We start from the raw sequence: 14,415 nt of genomic DNA, 5'->3' as shown, positions 1-14,415 counted from the left end.
GGAGCTGCACTCATGCAGGCAAGTGGAGAATATTCCATGACACACCTGACACCTTGCAGATGGTGGCCAGGCTTTGTGGAGTCAGAAGGTGAGAGGTATCTCCACAGAATTCCCAGTCTCTGATATGTTCTTGTAGCCACAAGATTTATGTGGCTGGTCCAGTTCAGTTTCTGGCCAATGGTATCCCGCAGGATGTTGATAGTGGTGGATTGAGTCATGATAATGCCATTGACTGTCATGGGCAAGTGGTTAGATTTCCTCTTGTTGGGAGATGGTCATTACCTGGGTGTGGCATGAATGTTGCTTGCCACTTATCAGCCCAACCCTGAATATTGTCTTGGTCTTGCTGATATAGGCATGGTCCATTTCAGTATCTGAGGAGTCACAAATGGTGCTGAGCATTGTGCAATCATCAGCATTGGCGAACATCCTCACTTCTGACCCGAATTGAAGGGAAGGTCATTGATGAAACAGCTGAAGATGGACACTACACTGAGGAACTCCAGCTGCGATGTCTCGGGTTGAGATGATTAACCTCCACCAGTCACAACCATCCTCCTTTGCGCTCATTATGTGGAGTTTTCCACCTGATTTCCAACATTTTGCTGATTTATTAAGGCACCAACCACATCTGAGACCCAAGCTGATGGCCTCCTCCATGATTAACTACAAATCCTGCAACCATTAATGTGTCTTCTCGGCATCTTTTCATCAATCTATTTGCTGTCTTGGGAGCCTTATTTCATTCTCCATGATACAGTCCAGATTGCAATGATTACATTTAAAAGGCAGCCCATTGAGTATGAAGCATTTGGGGAAGCGCTGAAGATGCAACTGGTACTACACAAATGTAATTTTTATCTTTCTTCCTTACGCAAAGTTGTGCTGGGGAAATCACACAACCTTAATCTTCTGGCTGATCCAGGCAACTGAAGCATGAGTCAACATTTAGGTGATTGCTTTGTACCAATGCTCAGTTCATGTGATGGATGTCAACAACCGTGGCCACAGAGGACAGCCTTGATCGCTCTGAAGCTCTTTTTTCCTCTTGCTGCTCTTTTCGTCACCAAAATGTCGTCCCTCTCCATTTCTTCTTTAGGTTTGTCTCCTTATGAGAAAAATAGTTTCTTGGGCACTGAATGTCCTCCAGAACTTCAACAAAGGCCATTCGTCAAGCATGAGGAGAATGTTTACTGGGGCTGTCCCCATATATGTCAGATTGCTTGGGTACAGTGAATACTGGAAATGTTTGCGTTGGAGTGCATTACTGTGAAGCAACCTGCTTGATCTTTCCTCTATTAATTCAAATTTTATTACTCACTGATCAACCAAGCTAAGAACAGCTGATTCAGCAAAGACCAGAGATCAAACAGAGGACAAACCAGACCTATGTAACTCAGCTATATGAATAATATAACTTAACAATAGGGAGTCAAAATATCTTTCTTTTGGAGTTGACCAACACCTTGGGCAGGATTCTCCGACCCCAAGCCGGGTCGGAGAATCGCCGGGAGCTGGCGTGAATCCCGCCCCCGCCGTGTCCCGAAGTCTCCACCACCAGAGATTCGGCGGGGGCGGGAATCGCGCCGCGCCGGTCGGCGGGGGCGGGAATCGCACCGCGCCGGTCGGCTGACCCACCCCCGCCGATTCTCCGGCCCGCGATGGGCCGAAGTCCCACTGCTGGAATGCCTGTCCCGCCAGCGTGGATTAAACCACCTTTTGAACGGCGGGACAAGGCGGCGCGGGCAGGCTCCGGGGTCCTGGGGGGGGGGCGCGGGCCGATCTGGCCCCGGGGGGTGCCCCCACGGTGGCTTGGCCCGCGATCGGGGCCCACCGATCCACGGGTGGGCCTGTACCGTGGGGGCACTCTTTTTCTTCCGCCTTCGCTATGGTCTTCACTATGGCCGAGGCGGAAGAGGCCCCCTCCCTTGCACATGTGTGGGGAAGACGTCAGCAGCCACTGACGTTCCCGCGCATGCGCCGATCCGCGTCGCCCGGCGAAGACTTTTCGGCCCCGGCTGGCGCGGCGCCAAAGGCTTTTTCCGCCAGCCGGCGGCGCGCAAACCACTCCGGCGCGGGCCTAGCCCCTCAAGGTGAGGGCTTGGCGCCTAAAGGTGCGGAGACATCCGCACCTTTGGGGCAGCCTGACGCCGGAGTGGTTCACGCCACTCCATTACGCCGGAACCCCCCGCCCCACCGGGTTAGTTGTTGAATCCCAGAGGCTACCGGATAAGATTAAACAGGTGTCAGTAAGATGTTGAAATGTACATAATTTCACGTGTTTCAATAATTTAATATTTTACGTCGGCCCGTAACTTCCTCACTGGTGATTGATGGCAGATAGCCACTCTGTACTGAGTTCCTGCGCTCGGAATGGAAACGCTGGGCACACCCGACCTTCTTGACTCAGGCCAGGTGAGACTGAAGAAATGAGGCGCGCCCCTGGCTCCAGTGGCAGGAATGGAGCAAGGTGGGATACGCTCCCTTTTAATAGCACCAGCACCAGTAAAGCAGATGAATTTAAAAGTCCTTTCGAAAGTTAGAAGGTAAGTTTCTAAGGTAAGTGAAGGGAATGTGGGTGTTCTAACATCGGTGGGGAGGAAATAAAATTAATCGGGGAGTCGGGTTCGGGGCACCCAGGCGTTGGCTCGTGTGGGGGTGGGGGTCTGAGAGGGCGGGCAGGGTGGGATGCTTAGTTGGAGGAGGGGTGTGGGGATCCCCCTGGATGGTTAAAAAAGTTACTCTGAAGCTATAAGTGCATTTTTTCCTTCTAACTCTTTTAGAGTAGATGTGTGGCCAATTCTCCGGCAGCATTGTGCCCGGCGCAAATCCAGCTACTATTCTGAATTACTTCCTGGAAAGAGCAGATGCATGCTCGGAAGGTATTTTTCATAGTGTTTTCTTTTTAGAAGTCTGAAGTGCTTTCCCGAAAGAACAGGTGCTCTGTCCGACGGCACCTTTTTCTACCTCTTATGCCCGAACATGCCTGTACTGGAGGAACTCTAGTGCTCTGAATGCACTCTAAGTCGTGGTCCTGTGTGAATGGGTCAAACTCTGAATTGCCTCAGAAATGTCCCTCTGTGTCTGTAACATGTCCCTCTGTGACTGAGCCATGCTGTCGAACCTCTCAGCCATGGTCGTCAGAGACTGAGCCATGCCTTGGAGTTCGCCAGTCATGGCTAGGACAGCCTGCCCCAGGATTTCCACTGCGGAGGAGACCCTTGCAATGTTGGCCTGGGTGCCACACAATGCTGGGACTATCTCCTGCGAGTGAAGGCTACTGGAACCTTCCAGTTGACCTTCCAGTTTCTGGAATGTAGCTGAGACCCGCTCCTGCTGCTGGAGCCAGGGGAACACTTCGCTTCTTCAGTTTCACCCAACCTGAATCAGGAATGTGAGGCAACACAGGTGCTTTCCATTGCAAACACAGGTAAGTCGACACCGATTTCCACTACGAAGAAGTTACCAATATGAGTGTAAAACTGGCAAACCAATCCGAAGGTAGCAATTTAAATCAAATGGTTTCCAGTCCAGAGCAATTGTCTGGGGGAAGTTCATGCTTCTGGACGATTGCCAAGTAAACCCTTAACTCGGAACCTCCCAGAAGGATTACCCAGTACATCTTTGTGGTACCCCACCCCATCGCAACACTGGCGAACCAGGAAGTTATGGCTTACTAATGTAGTTGCAACTTTTGAAAATTTTCCATCATAACTCCAAGACTATTTTTACATTAATAGTTTGAATTGCACTCTGTTGTATTGGCCCTCCACACTAAGAGTCCTTTGGCCTTAAATTCACCTGCAGCAGAAAGACTGGATGGGGTTCTCCAATAATGGGGCTATGCACCCACGCCCATGAAAAAACAGGCGCAGATCACTCTGGACTTACCTGGAGAAAGTCCAGGGTGATTCTCCGATTTGGATGGGATTAACAGGGCCCCGGAGTAGTCCTCGCAGCTCCAGTAATTGATAATATGGAAAAGATGTGCCATTTGAAACATGGAAGTCTGGCAATATCTGGTCTGAGAGAAACATGGGAGGATACAGGGAAAGATCCCACAAAGGGTCAACAGCAGCTGCAAAGAGCAGGATTGTAAAATGCAGATATCCTTGGTCAAGCAGGCTTAGCAAACACACAGGATTTTTGAATGAAGCCAAAAACAATGGTTTCACACTTTAATTGAAAGTAACTATCTTAGTAAGCAGCCGGAAAGGAAAGGATGAGGTTCAGTTGAATTTGGTGACAATTCTAGGAGTGAACTTTTGCTAATACCAGGTAAATTAAAGAAATCTGGAGACTATCAGTCTACGAGAAACATAATTCAAAGCCAAAATCAAAGTCAAAGTTATGAGCTGAGGACACAATTGGAAAATAAAACCATAGAAATGACAGGAACCAAACCAAAATTCACACCTCTTGAAACCAAAGCATTTTTGAATATCACAAAGGAACTTTGAACATCACAAAGGAAACAATGTAATCAGATCTATGAGATGAAGTAATGTCAAAATGAATACTCAGTTGGTTTAGAATGTTTAGATCAAAGATACTTTTTACAATCAAAGTGATAAAAGTTACTTTACAATGAAGTCATAAAAACTAAATAACTGTTCGAAAAATATATAAACCCGAAGAAAGGGGACAGCAGGCAGGACCAGAACTCCGAGAGAGGCGGAGAAGCAGAGAAGGAACAAGCAGTTTAGAGTCAGATTACAGTCAGCTCGGCCATGGGAAAGGGACAGGGCATAGCAGCCAAGCTAAAACAGCTAATACATCAAAGGAAGACTAGAATTTATAGAGGAGGCAGAGTCAGCTCAGAGTCAGCTCAGAGATAGCCAGCAGAGCCAGCTCTCACAGCTCGGTACATGGGAAAGATAGGACACAGCAACCAAGCTCATCAGCGAATACATCTAAAGAAGACCAGATTTTAAAAAGAAGATTGATTGTCAAGTTGGGCCTGAAGGTCCCTTCAACCACCCAGAAGGATCCAGAAGCAAGATCTTTTTACCATTCTGTAAAGAAAGTAATTGCACTTTTTAAAAGAAAAAATATAATTATAAAATAACTTAATTTAATCTGAAACAGTGGTTATTCCAAAGTCTACTTTACTTACTTAGCAATGTGGGACCCAGGATCGATGCTACTAAGTGGTAAGTAGATGAAATCTTCGGTGAAGGTATGGGTTTTACCGGGGGATAACTTGAAAACATAGTTTGACCTGGATAACACCCACTGAAGCCTGCATTGGAGTCAGGGAGTGAGAATCCCTGTTCACCATTTAGAATGTCGGCCCTTTTTGGTATAGGGGGACTTCTAAGAATAGTGGTGAGTTTTCAAACATACTTCGGCTGCCGAAACGGGGCCCTGCACTTTCGGTCGGGGGTCCGCGCATGCGCGCAGCAGCGGCCCACGTCGCCCGCCCCGTGAGACATAGTCGACAGGCACCAAGAAGATAAGTCCCCCTCCAGATCGTACGCGCCCGCGGATCGGTGGCCCCTTCGATCGGTAGCCTGGCCTTCCTGGAGACCCCCCACATGAATGATCCCCCACCAGGGCAGCCACGGACGAAGTTCGCAGCCGCCACGCTGAGTTCCCGTTGGGTGGGACAATGAGAGAACCACTCCAGCGAGAACCTAGCCAGCTGCACTCGGTGAATTGCCGCAGAGGCCTTTTTGAATGGCCCCCGACCAGCGCCGCGTCGACCGCGTACGATTGGCGGCGATTCTCCGGGAAGCAGCATCGGATCCGATCTCCAGTTTGACGCCCATTCTCTGGCCCTATGCCGATCGCGATTTTGAAGCGGAGAATCCCGCACCCTTTCTCCCAAACCTAAACTCAAACTCTCCCAATCCAACTTCCAGCTTCCATGTAATTTGTGAAGCTATTTACAGATTAATTGATGAGCAACTATATAAGCAGTAAAAGTTTTTAGTTTCTGCCCCACACAGATCTGTAGGAAGAACCATGGATATTCTTATCCACAGCTGGGTGCAACTCAGGTGAAAACATTGATGACAAAATATATTATGGTGAAGTCAAGGAAAACGAGGAAATGAAAATCAGAAAACGTTTCCTGCCAGAAATGTTAAAAGCTACATTTGAGTGGTCAGTTTATCATTGTCTACTGGACCTGTCTGGCATCATTGAACTTCAGTTAGCACACCGGTTGATGGATTCCCTTGCGATGGACAAATCCTGCAATGTAGTGAGTGTTTTGACAATGATTTGTTAAACAAGACCTTGGACTGAGAGACGAGCTGTTGGCATTTACAGAACTGAAAGACTGTAAATGTAATTCTGCCATGTTGGCTGCTGCGAAAAGGTTAAGGTGAACCTGGACAACCTGGCCTTGGTCACCAATGATTAGTCAAAACACTGCTGGAAAAAGAGAGATCAGAACTATACAGCAGTCACTGGTCTGAAACCGTATAATTCAACAAAGTAACCTCTGCACTCAGAAAGGCAGCTGCTGATTTGTTGAACAGTGCAGTGAAAACCTGTAAACATCACCAGTTTGCCGGTCTGCTGAAAGATTGATGCCCCTCATTCAGAAATTGTGGACTTCAGAAATGTGCTCTGGAGGAGTCAAGCAGAAAGGTTAGTAATTGAGAGAGATTGCAAACTTTTAAATTTGTTCGTAGTAAATGTTTGAAAGTAAATCTGCAAGTGACAGACATGTAGCTGAATTACGTGCAAGACAATTCTACTAAAATGACTGCATGTGGCTAAAAAGATGTCATGGAACATACAGTGCAGAAGGAGGCCATTCATCCCATCGAGTCTGCACCAACCCACCTAAGCCGTCACCTCCACCCTATCCCCGCAATCCAATAACCCCTCCCAACCCTTTTGGTCACTAAGGACAATTTAGAATGACCAATCCACCTAACCTGGACTGGTCATTCTTTGGACTGTGGGAGGAAACCGGAGCACCCGGAGGAAACCCACGCTGACACGGGGAGAACGTGCAGACTCCGCACAGACAGTGACTCAGCAGGGAATCGAACCTGGGACCCTGGCGCTGTGAAGCCACAGTGCTATCCATTTGTGCTACCGTGCATCATCGTGTCACCATTCCAGTGATTATTATTATTATTTTTAAAAAAATTTTATTAAAGGTTTTCATAAAATATCAATAACAAAATGAGAAAGAAAAAAGAACCCCACAGGGTTAAGTGCAAAACACAATCTAAAAAAGCAACCCCCCAAACCCCTCCCCCCTGTACCTAAATAATAAATTAACATTAACACCCTGACTTAAGACAACAGGTATATACACGCCCTCAGACCCTTCCAGTGTAAGTAACATAAACAGAAATAAAGTCAACCCGCCTCCCCCCCCCACCCCCCGAGCTGCTGCTGCCATTGACCAATGTCTAGCGTTCTGCCAGAAAGTCTAAGAACGGTTGCCACCGCCTAAAGAACCCTTGTTCACCCTTGGTGGTCACCAGGTCGAATTCGGCCTGGAGGCTGCGCCTCTTCCTCAACAATCCTTCCTCAGGTTCTTCCGCATACCTCCTGTCTCCCCTCACCATCTCCCCCACCAGCCTCTCCCTCTCCCCCCGCTCCCTCCGCTCCTTGTGGGCCCTGGTGGAGATCAGCTCTCCCCTCACCACCGCCTTCAGTGCCTCCCATACCACCCCCACTCGGACCTCCCCGTTGTCGTTGGTCTCCAAGTACCTCTCTATACTTTCTCGGACCCGCTCGCTCACCTCCTCGTCCGCCAACAGCCCTACCTCCAAGTGCCACAGCGGGCGCTGGTCCCTCTCCTCCCCCATCTCCAAGTCCACCCAATGCGAGGCGTGGTCCGAAATGGCTATTGCCGAAAACTCGGTATCCTCTACTCTCGCTATCAGCGCCCTACTCAAAATGAAAAGGTCGATTCGAGAATAAGCCTTATGGACATGTGAAAAGAATGAAAATTCCCTAGCCCCCTGCCTTGCAAATCTCCAAGGGTCCACCCCTCCCATTTGGTCCATAAATCCCCTCAACACTCTAGCCGCCGCCGGTTTCCTACCCGTCCTAGACCTGGAGCGATCCAGTGCAGGATCCAACACCGTGTTAAAGTCTCCCCCCATTATCAGGCCCCCCACTTCCAAGTCTGGGATCCGACCCAACATACGCCGCATAAAACCCGCATCGTCCCAGTTCGGAGCATACACATTGACTAGTACCACCCTCTCTCCCTGCAACTTACCACTTACCATTATGTACCTACCGCCATTATCTGCCACAATGCTCGACCCCTCGAATAACACCTTCTTTCCCACCAAGATCGCCACCCCTCGATTTTTGGCATCTAGCCCCGAGTGAAACACCTGACCTACCCACCCTTTCCTCAGTCTTACCTGGTCTGCCACCTTCAGGTGTGTCTCCTGGAGCATAACCACATCCGCCTTGAGCCCCTTCAGGTGCACGAACACGCGGTCCCGCTTGACCGGCCCATTCAGTCCCCTTACATTCCAGGTTATCAGCCGGATTAGGGGGCTACCCGCTCCCCTCCCCCGCCGACTAGCCATGACCCCTCCTCGGCCAGCCACGCGCCCGCACCCCACACACCCGGCCCGTTCCCCACAGCGGCATGCCCCCGTCTCGACCCACCCCACTCGCTCCAGCTCCCCCTTGATCTTAGCAGCAGCAACTCGATTCCAGCCCCCCCCCCCCCCCCCACCCCCCGGGCTAGGACCCATCCTAGCTGGTTTACTCCCCCATTGCACTTCCGCAAGTCAGCTGACTCCTGCTGACCCCGGCCACTCCCGCCTCCCCTTCGACTCCTCCCATTGTGTGGCACACCCTCCTCTCCCGCTCCCCATTCACAGGCTCTCCCCCTCCGTTCTAAACGCGGGAAACAATCCTCGCTTCCCCGCCCCGGTCCTGCCCCCCCCCCAGTCTTCGGCGCGGGAAAGAAATCCCGCGCTCTCCACCTACCAGGCCCCGTCACCAACCAAAACTGTGCCCAACCCGCCCCATCCACCCTCCTCAACCCGAAAGAGAAAAACACAGAGAAAAAGAAACCCCAAACAATGCAAAGCCCCCCCCCCCCCCCCCCCGAACCAAAAATAGGCGTAACATATCCACCGCAGTCCCCAATCGCCCATCCCGACTCTCAGTCTATGTCCAGCTTCTCGGCCTGAACAAAGGTCCACGCCTCCTCTGGAGGCTCAAAATAATGGTGCCGGTCCTTGTAGGTGACCCACAATCGCGCCGGCAGCAACATGCCAAACCTCACCCCCTTCCTGTGCAGCACCGCCTTCGCTTGATTGTACCCGGCCCTCCTCTTCGCCACCTCCGCACTCCAGTCCTGATATATCTGAACCTCCGCGTTCTCCCACCTGCTGCTCCTCTCCTTCTTGGCCCACCTGAGCACACACTCCCGATCGACGAACCGATGGAACCGCACCAGCACCGCCCGCGGAGGCTCGTTAGCCTTGGGCCTCCTCGCCAACACTCTATGGGCCCCTTCCAGCTCCAGGGGCCCCTGGAAGGACCCCGCTCCCATCAGCGAGTTTAACATGCTGACCACATAGGCCCCCACGTCCGGCCCCTCCAGCCCCTCCGGGAGGCCCAGAATCCGCCTATTCTTCCGCCTCGACCGATTCTCCATCTCCTCGAACCGCTCCTGCCATTTCTTGTGGGGCGCCTCGTGCGCCTCCACCTTTACCACCAGGGCTAAGATCTCGTCCTCATTGTCAGAGATTTTTTCTCTGTGAGCCGTCTGTGTCTCCAGCAGCTTATCAATAGAAGCCTTCATCGGCTCTAGCAGGTCCTTTTTAATCTCTCTGAGGCAGCGCTGGATACCCTCCTGTTGCTCCTCCGCCCACTGCCTTCACGCTGCCTGGTCTCCGCCCGCTGCCATTTTGTCCTTCTTCCCTCCCTTCTTCTAGTCCACCACCACCTTTTTTGTCACCCCGCTCCTAGTTAAAGCCGTATACTGACGGGGAACTATTATTAACTCCTTCCCACACCGGGAAACGTCGAAAAAGTGCCCTTGGGGGCCCTGAAAAGAGCCCAAAAGTCTCGAGAGGGAATCCTTTTGGCAGTGTTCTCTTCACCAATCTGCCCCAAAATGTCCATGGAAACTCCTGAAAAAGGTCTAAGTGTCCATTCCAGACGGGAGCTGCCGAATGCGCGACCTACTCCTCCATGGCCGCCACCGGAAGCCTCGTCCCCGCTTCTTCAGTGGCCCTGGTGAGATCTTTTCACAGTTGTTCCCTCTGCTGTTAGAAATCACTTTTGATAAAGGTCCTCAGGTCAGTTTGCAGCTTTAAGCTTGCCCTTCCCCCGCTTGCATGCTGGAAGGGGCCCTGTTTATCCTGATTGCAGCCAAATCTTCCACTGCTTCTGCCGGACCTGGCAGCCAAAATACACAACACTCCTGGGGGACACCGTCAGGGCAGTGTTGCAGTCCTCTTGCCACACCGGGAAATGCCGTGGGGGCCCTGCAAAAGAGCCCAAAAGTCCGTTCCAAGCGGGAGCTACCGAATATGCGACCTAGCTCTGCATAGCCGCACCCGGAACTCCAGTGATTATTTTTATTAGACAACACTGATCGGATACTAGTTCATTCCCGGTCCAATTAGGAAATTTTAAATGGTCACAAGTTCTTTTTTTTCAGGGTTCTGAGATTTTTTTTGTGGGGTCTTACTACTAAAGATGGAGCTAAAAATTCCCCCAATCCTCCCCAAATCCTTTTGTACAATGGGGTGCCTCTATGCTTGTGCTGAAAAGTATTTGTCTAACTAGTATTGATTGCCCATTTTTTTCTCTTGGTTAGACATTAGAGAAGGTTAGCAGAACAACCTTTTACAGGAACCTTTTAGGTCAAATGAATTCATTGTGATATATTTGCTCCATCTTTCCCTGATGATGGGAGAAACTGATTCCAGCATGTAGGCCATGATTATGAAAGTTTTATAATCTTCTGATAAATCAGCTATTTCCAATTTTTCTAAGAATTTTACTAATTATTCTGTGTCGCTTAACACTTCTGAGATACGACAGCTACTGTCACGACACAGATATCTTTATAGCATCTTAGAAAGAAACATAGAAAAAATATGAGCTGGTGGAGACTATTCATCCCATCAAGCCCACTCAGCCTGTCATTCTGATCATGGCCGATCATCCAACTTAATAGCCTAATCCCGGTTTCCCCCATATCCTTTGATCCCCTTCGCCCTAAGTGCTTCTTGAAACCATACAAACTCAACCATTTCCTATGGTAACGAATTCCACAGGCTCACCAGTCTCTAGGTGAAGAAATTTCTCCTCATCTCTGCCCTAAATGGTCTATCCCATATCCTCAAACTGTGTCCCCTGGATCTGGACACACCCACCGTCGGGAACATCCTTCCTGCATCTACTCTGTCCAGTCCTGTTAGAATTTTATAGGTTTCAATAAGATACCCACTTATACTGAACTCCAGAACTCCAGCTAATATCATCCTAACTAATTCAATCTCTCATTGTATGTCAGTCCTGACATCAAAGAATTAGTCTGGTAAACCTTCCTCAGGTAAGGGGACCAAAACTGCACACAATGTTCCAAGTGTTGCCTCACTAAGGTCCTGTATAATTGCAGCAAGACATACCTGCTCCTGTACTCGAATCCTCTCGCAATGAAGGCCAGCATACCATTTACCTTCTTTACCGCCTGCTGCTTCTGCATGCTTACTATCAGTGACTGATGTACAAGGACACCCATATCTCATTGCAAGTTCCCCTCTCCTAATTTATGACCATTCAGATAATAGTCTTCATTCTTGTTTTTGCTACCAAAGTTGATAAACTTGCATTTATCGAAATTATGCGGTCTCTGCCATTCATTTGCCCACTCATTCAACTTGTCCAAATCATACTGAAGGATCTCTGCATCCTCCTCACAGCTCACCCTCCCAACCAATTTGGAGTCGTCTGTAAATCTGGAGATATGGCATTTTGCTCCCTCATCTAAATCATGAATATATATTGTGAATAGCTGGGGTCTTAGCACTGATCCCTGCGGTAGCCCGCTAGTCACTGCCTGCCAATTTGAAAAAGACGCATTAATTCCTACTCTTTGTTTCCTGTCTGCCAACCACTTTTCTATCCATCTCAAAACACATCCCCCAATCCCATGCGCTTTAATTTTACACGCTAATCTTTTATGCGGGACTTTGTCAAAAACCTTCTGAAAGTCCAAATACACCCACTGGCTCCCCTTCATCAATTCTGCTGTTACATCCTCAAAGAATTCCAGTAGATTTGTCAAGCATGATTTGACCTTCATGCTGACTCTGTCCGATACAGCCATTGTTTTCTAAGTGCTCTGCTATAACATTTTTGATAATGGGTCTAGAATTTTCCCCGCTACTGGTTCTTAATTGCCTGCTTTCTCTCCCTTTTTAAATAGTGGAGTTACATTAGCCACCTTCCAATCTGCAGGAACTGTTCCACAGTCAATAGAATTCTGGAAGATGACCACCAATGCATCCACAATTGCTTGAGCCACTTCCTTCAGTACCCTTGGTTGTAGATTATCAGGCACTGGGGATTTATCAACCTTCGATCCCATTAATTTCCCCAACACCATTTCTCTACTGATATCGATCACCTTCAGTTCCTCCTTCTTGCATTCCCCAAAATTTCTGGTATCTTATTGTGTCCTCAGTTGTGAAGACAGAATCAAAGTTTGTATTTGCTCAACCATTTCTTTCTCCCCTATAATACATTCCCCTGTTACTGACTGTTTCTGACATTTGCCTTCACCAATCTTTTTCTCTTCACATACCTTCACAGTTTTTATGTTCCCTGCAAGCTTACTTTCATACTTTATTTTCCCCTCCTTAATCAATCCCTTGGTCCTTCTTTGCTGAATTCTAAACAGCTCCCAATCCTTAGACCTTGTGTTCCTTGGCCATATGCTACTTCCTTAGATTGAATACTATCCCTAATTTCCCTACAAGCCATGGATTGACCACCTTTCCCATTTTACTTTTGTGCCAGACAGGAATAACCATTTGTTGCAGTTCCTCCATGCACTCTTTGAATGTTTGCCACTGCCTGTCCACTGTCATCCATTGAAGTAACATTCCCCAGTTGATCATAGCTAACTCCCGCCTCATCTCATCATAGTTTCCTTTGTTAAGATTCAGTACCCTAGTCTCAGAATCAACTACTTCACTCTTCATTTTGATGAAAAATTCTATCATATTATGGTCACTCATCCCCAAAGTGTCTCGCACAACTAGATTCCCAATGATTCTATTTTCATTAGTATCTTTTCCTTCAGCTTGTAATGATGTTCACGGCAGACTCACAGCTGGCAGCAGAGAATGGGAGAAAATAAATCTCCTCTTCCTTCGAGGTTCCAGAGGCTTCCGGCAGGTTCTCTCTGGATAAATAAACACCTGGCGGGAACCATTTGCTGACTGGTGCCAGGCAGAATACTGTCCCTGGCCAACCCACCAGTTGCCAGCCAGCCAATCGAACCAACTTCCTCCAAAGCTGGCTCCAAAGATTCACTCAGCTCCGACGAAACCTGGGAACACACTGTCCTGGCAAACACTCTTCTGTTTAAAGGGACATTCCAATAATCAGTCCATGGACCAAAATAATAAACTAAAAGAACTGGGAAATAAACAGGGAGGATTTTTAAAATGTACTTAAAAAAAAAAACATTGCCTGTTTTTATGTTTCTCGCTAGCTCGCCCTGGTTTATTTTCTCCTGCCTGATTATTTTTTTAGTCCACCTTTGCTTTATTCTGAATCTACCCACTCTTCTGACTTATCACTAACCTTTGCCATCTTAAATGTTACTGCGTTCAGCTGAATACCCTCCTTAACTTCCTTGGGTATCTAGGTCCCCTTAAGACTCTTTCCTCCTCAATGGGATGTATTTTTGCTGGGAGTCATGAATTGTCTCCCCAGGTTTCTGCCACTGCTCATCTATTGTCTTACCTATTAATCTATATGGCTAGTCCACTTTATCCAATTCCATCATCATACCTTTGTAATGACTCTTCTTTAAATTCTTTAATACTGATATTTCAGTCCCAATTTTCTCACACTCAAGCTGAATGCTAAATTCTATCCTACTCTCATCACTACTTCCTCGGAAATCTTAACCTCAAGGTCATTTAGTAAACCTACCTCATTACATATTACCAGGTCCAAAATAGTCTGATCCCCAGCTGACTGCATAACCCATTGCTCCAGGAAACCATCTCAAATTCATTCTCTTGGCTGCCATTTCCAATTTGATTAGGCCAATCGCTATTAAAATTAAAGTCGCTCATGATTATTGCAACGTAGTTTTTACATGCATTTGTTATTTCTTGATTTAAACTCTTTCTTACTGGGTGGCTACTTTTGGGGGTCAGCACAATACTCCAACCACTCCTGTCTTTTGGTATTTGTCACTAACACCTGAAT

The 14,415-nt window shown here is 48.3% G+C and overlaps 1 long non-coding RNA gene across 1 annotated transcript in view; it reads left to right on the top strand.

Moving 5' to 3' along the window:
* The first annotated feature begins 6,023 nt into the window (after positions 1-6,023).
* LOC140422775 (uncharacterized) overlaps positions 6,024-14,415 on the top strand; it is a 124,469-nt gene continuing 116,077 nt past the window's right edge. Inside the window, exon 1 of the long non-coding RNA XR_011947596.1 lies at positions 6,024-6,600. This is a non-coding gene — a long non-coding RNA (uncharacterized lncRNA). The remainder of the gene's footprint in view (positions 6,601-14,415) is intronic.

The sequence above is a fragment of the Scyliorhinus torazame genome, chromosome 5, assembly GCF_047496885.1.
Source record: "Scyliorhinus torazame isolate Kashiwa2021f chromosome 5, sScyTor2.1, whole genome shotgun sequence".
In the NCBI taxonomy this organism is placed as follows: Eukaryota; Metazoa; Chordata; class Chondrichthyes; order Carcharhiniformes; family Scyliorhinidae; genus Scyliorhinus; species Scyliorhinus torazame.
This window is presented reverse-complemented; position numbering and strand designations above follow the sequence as displayed.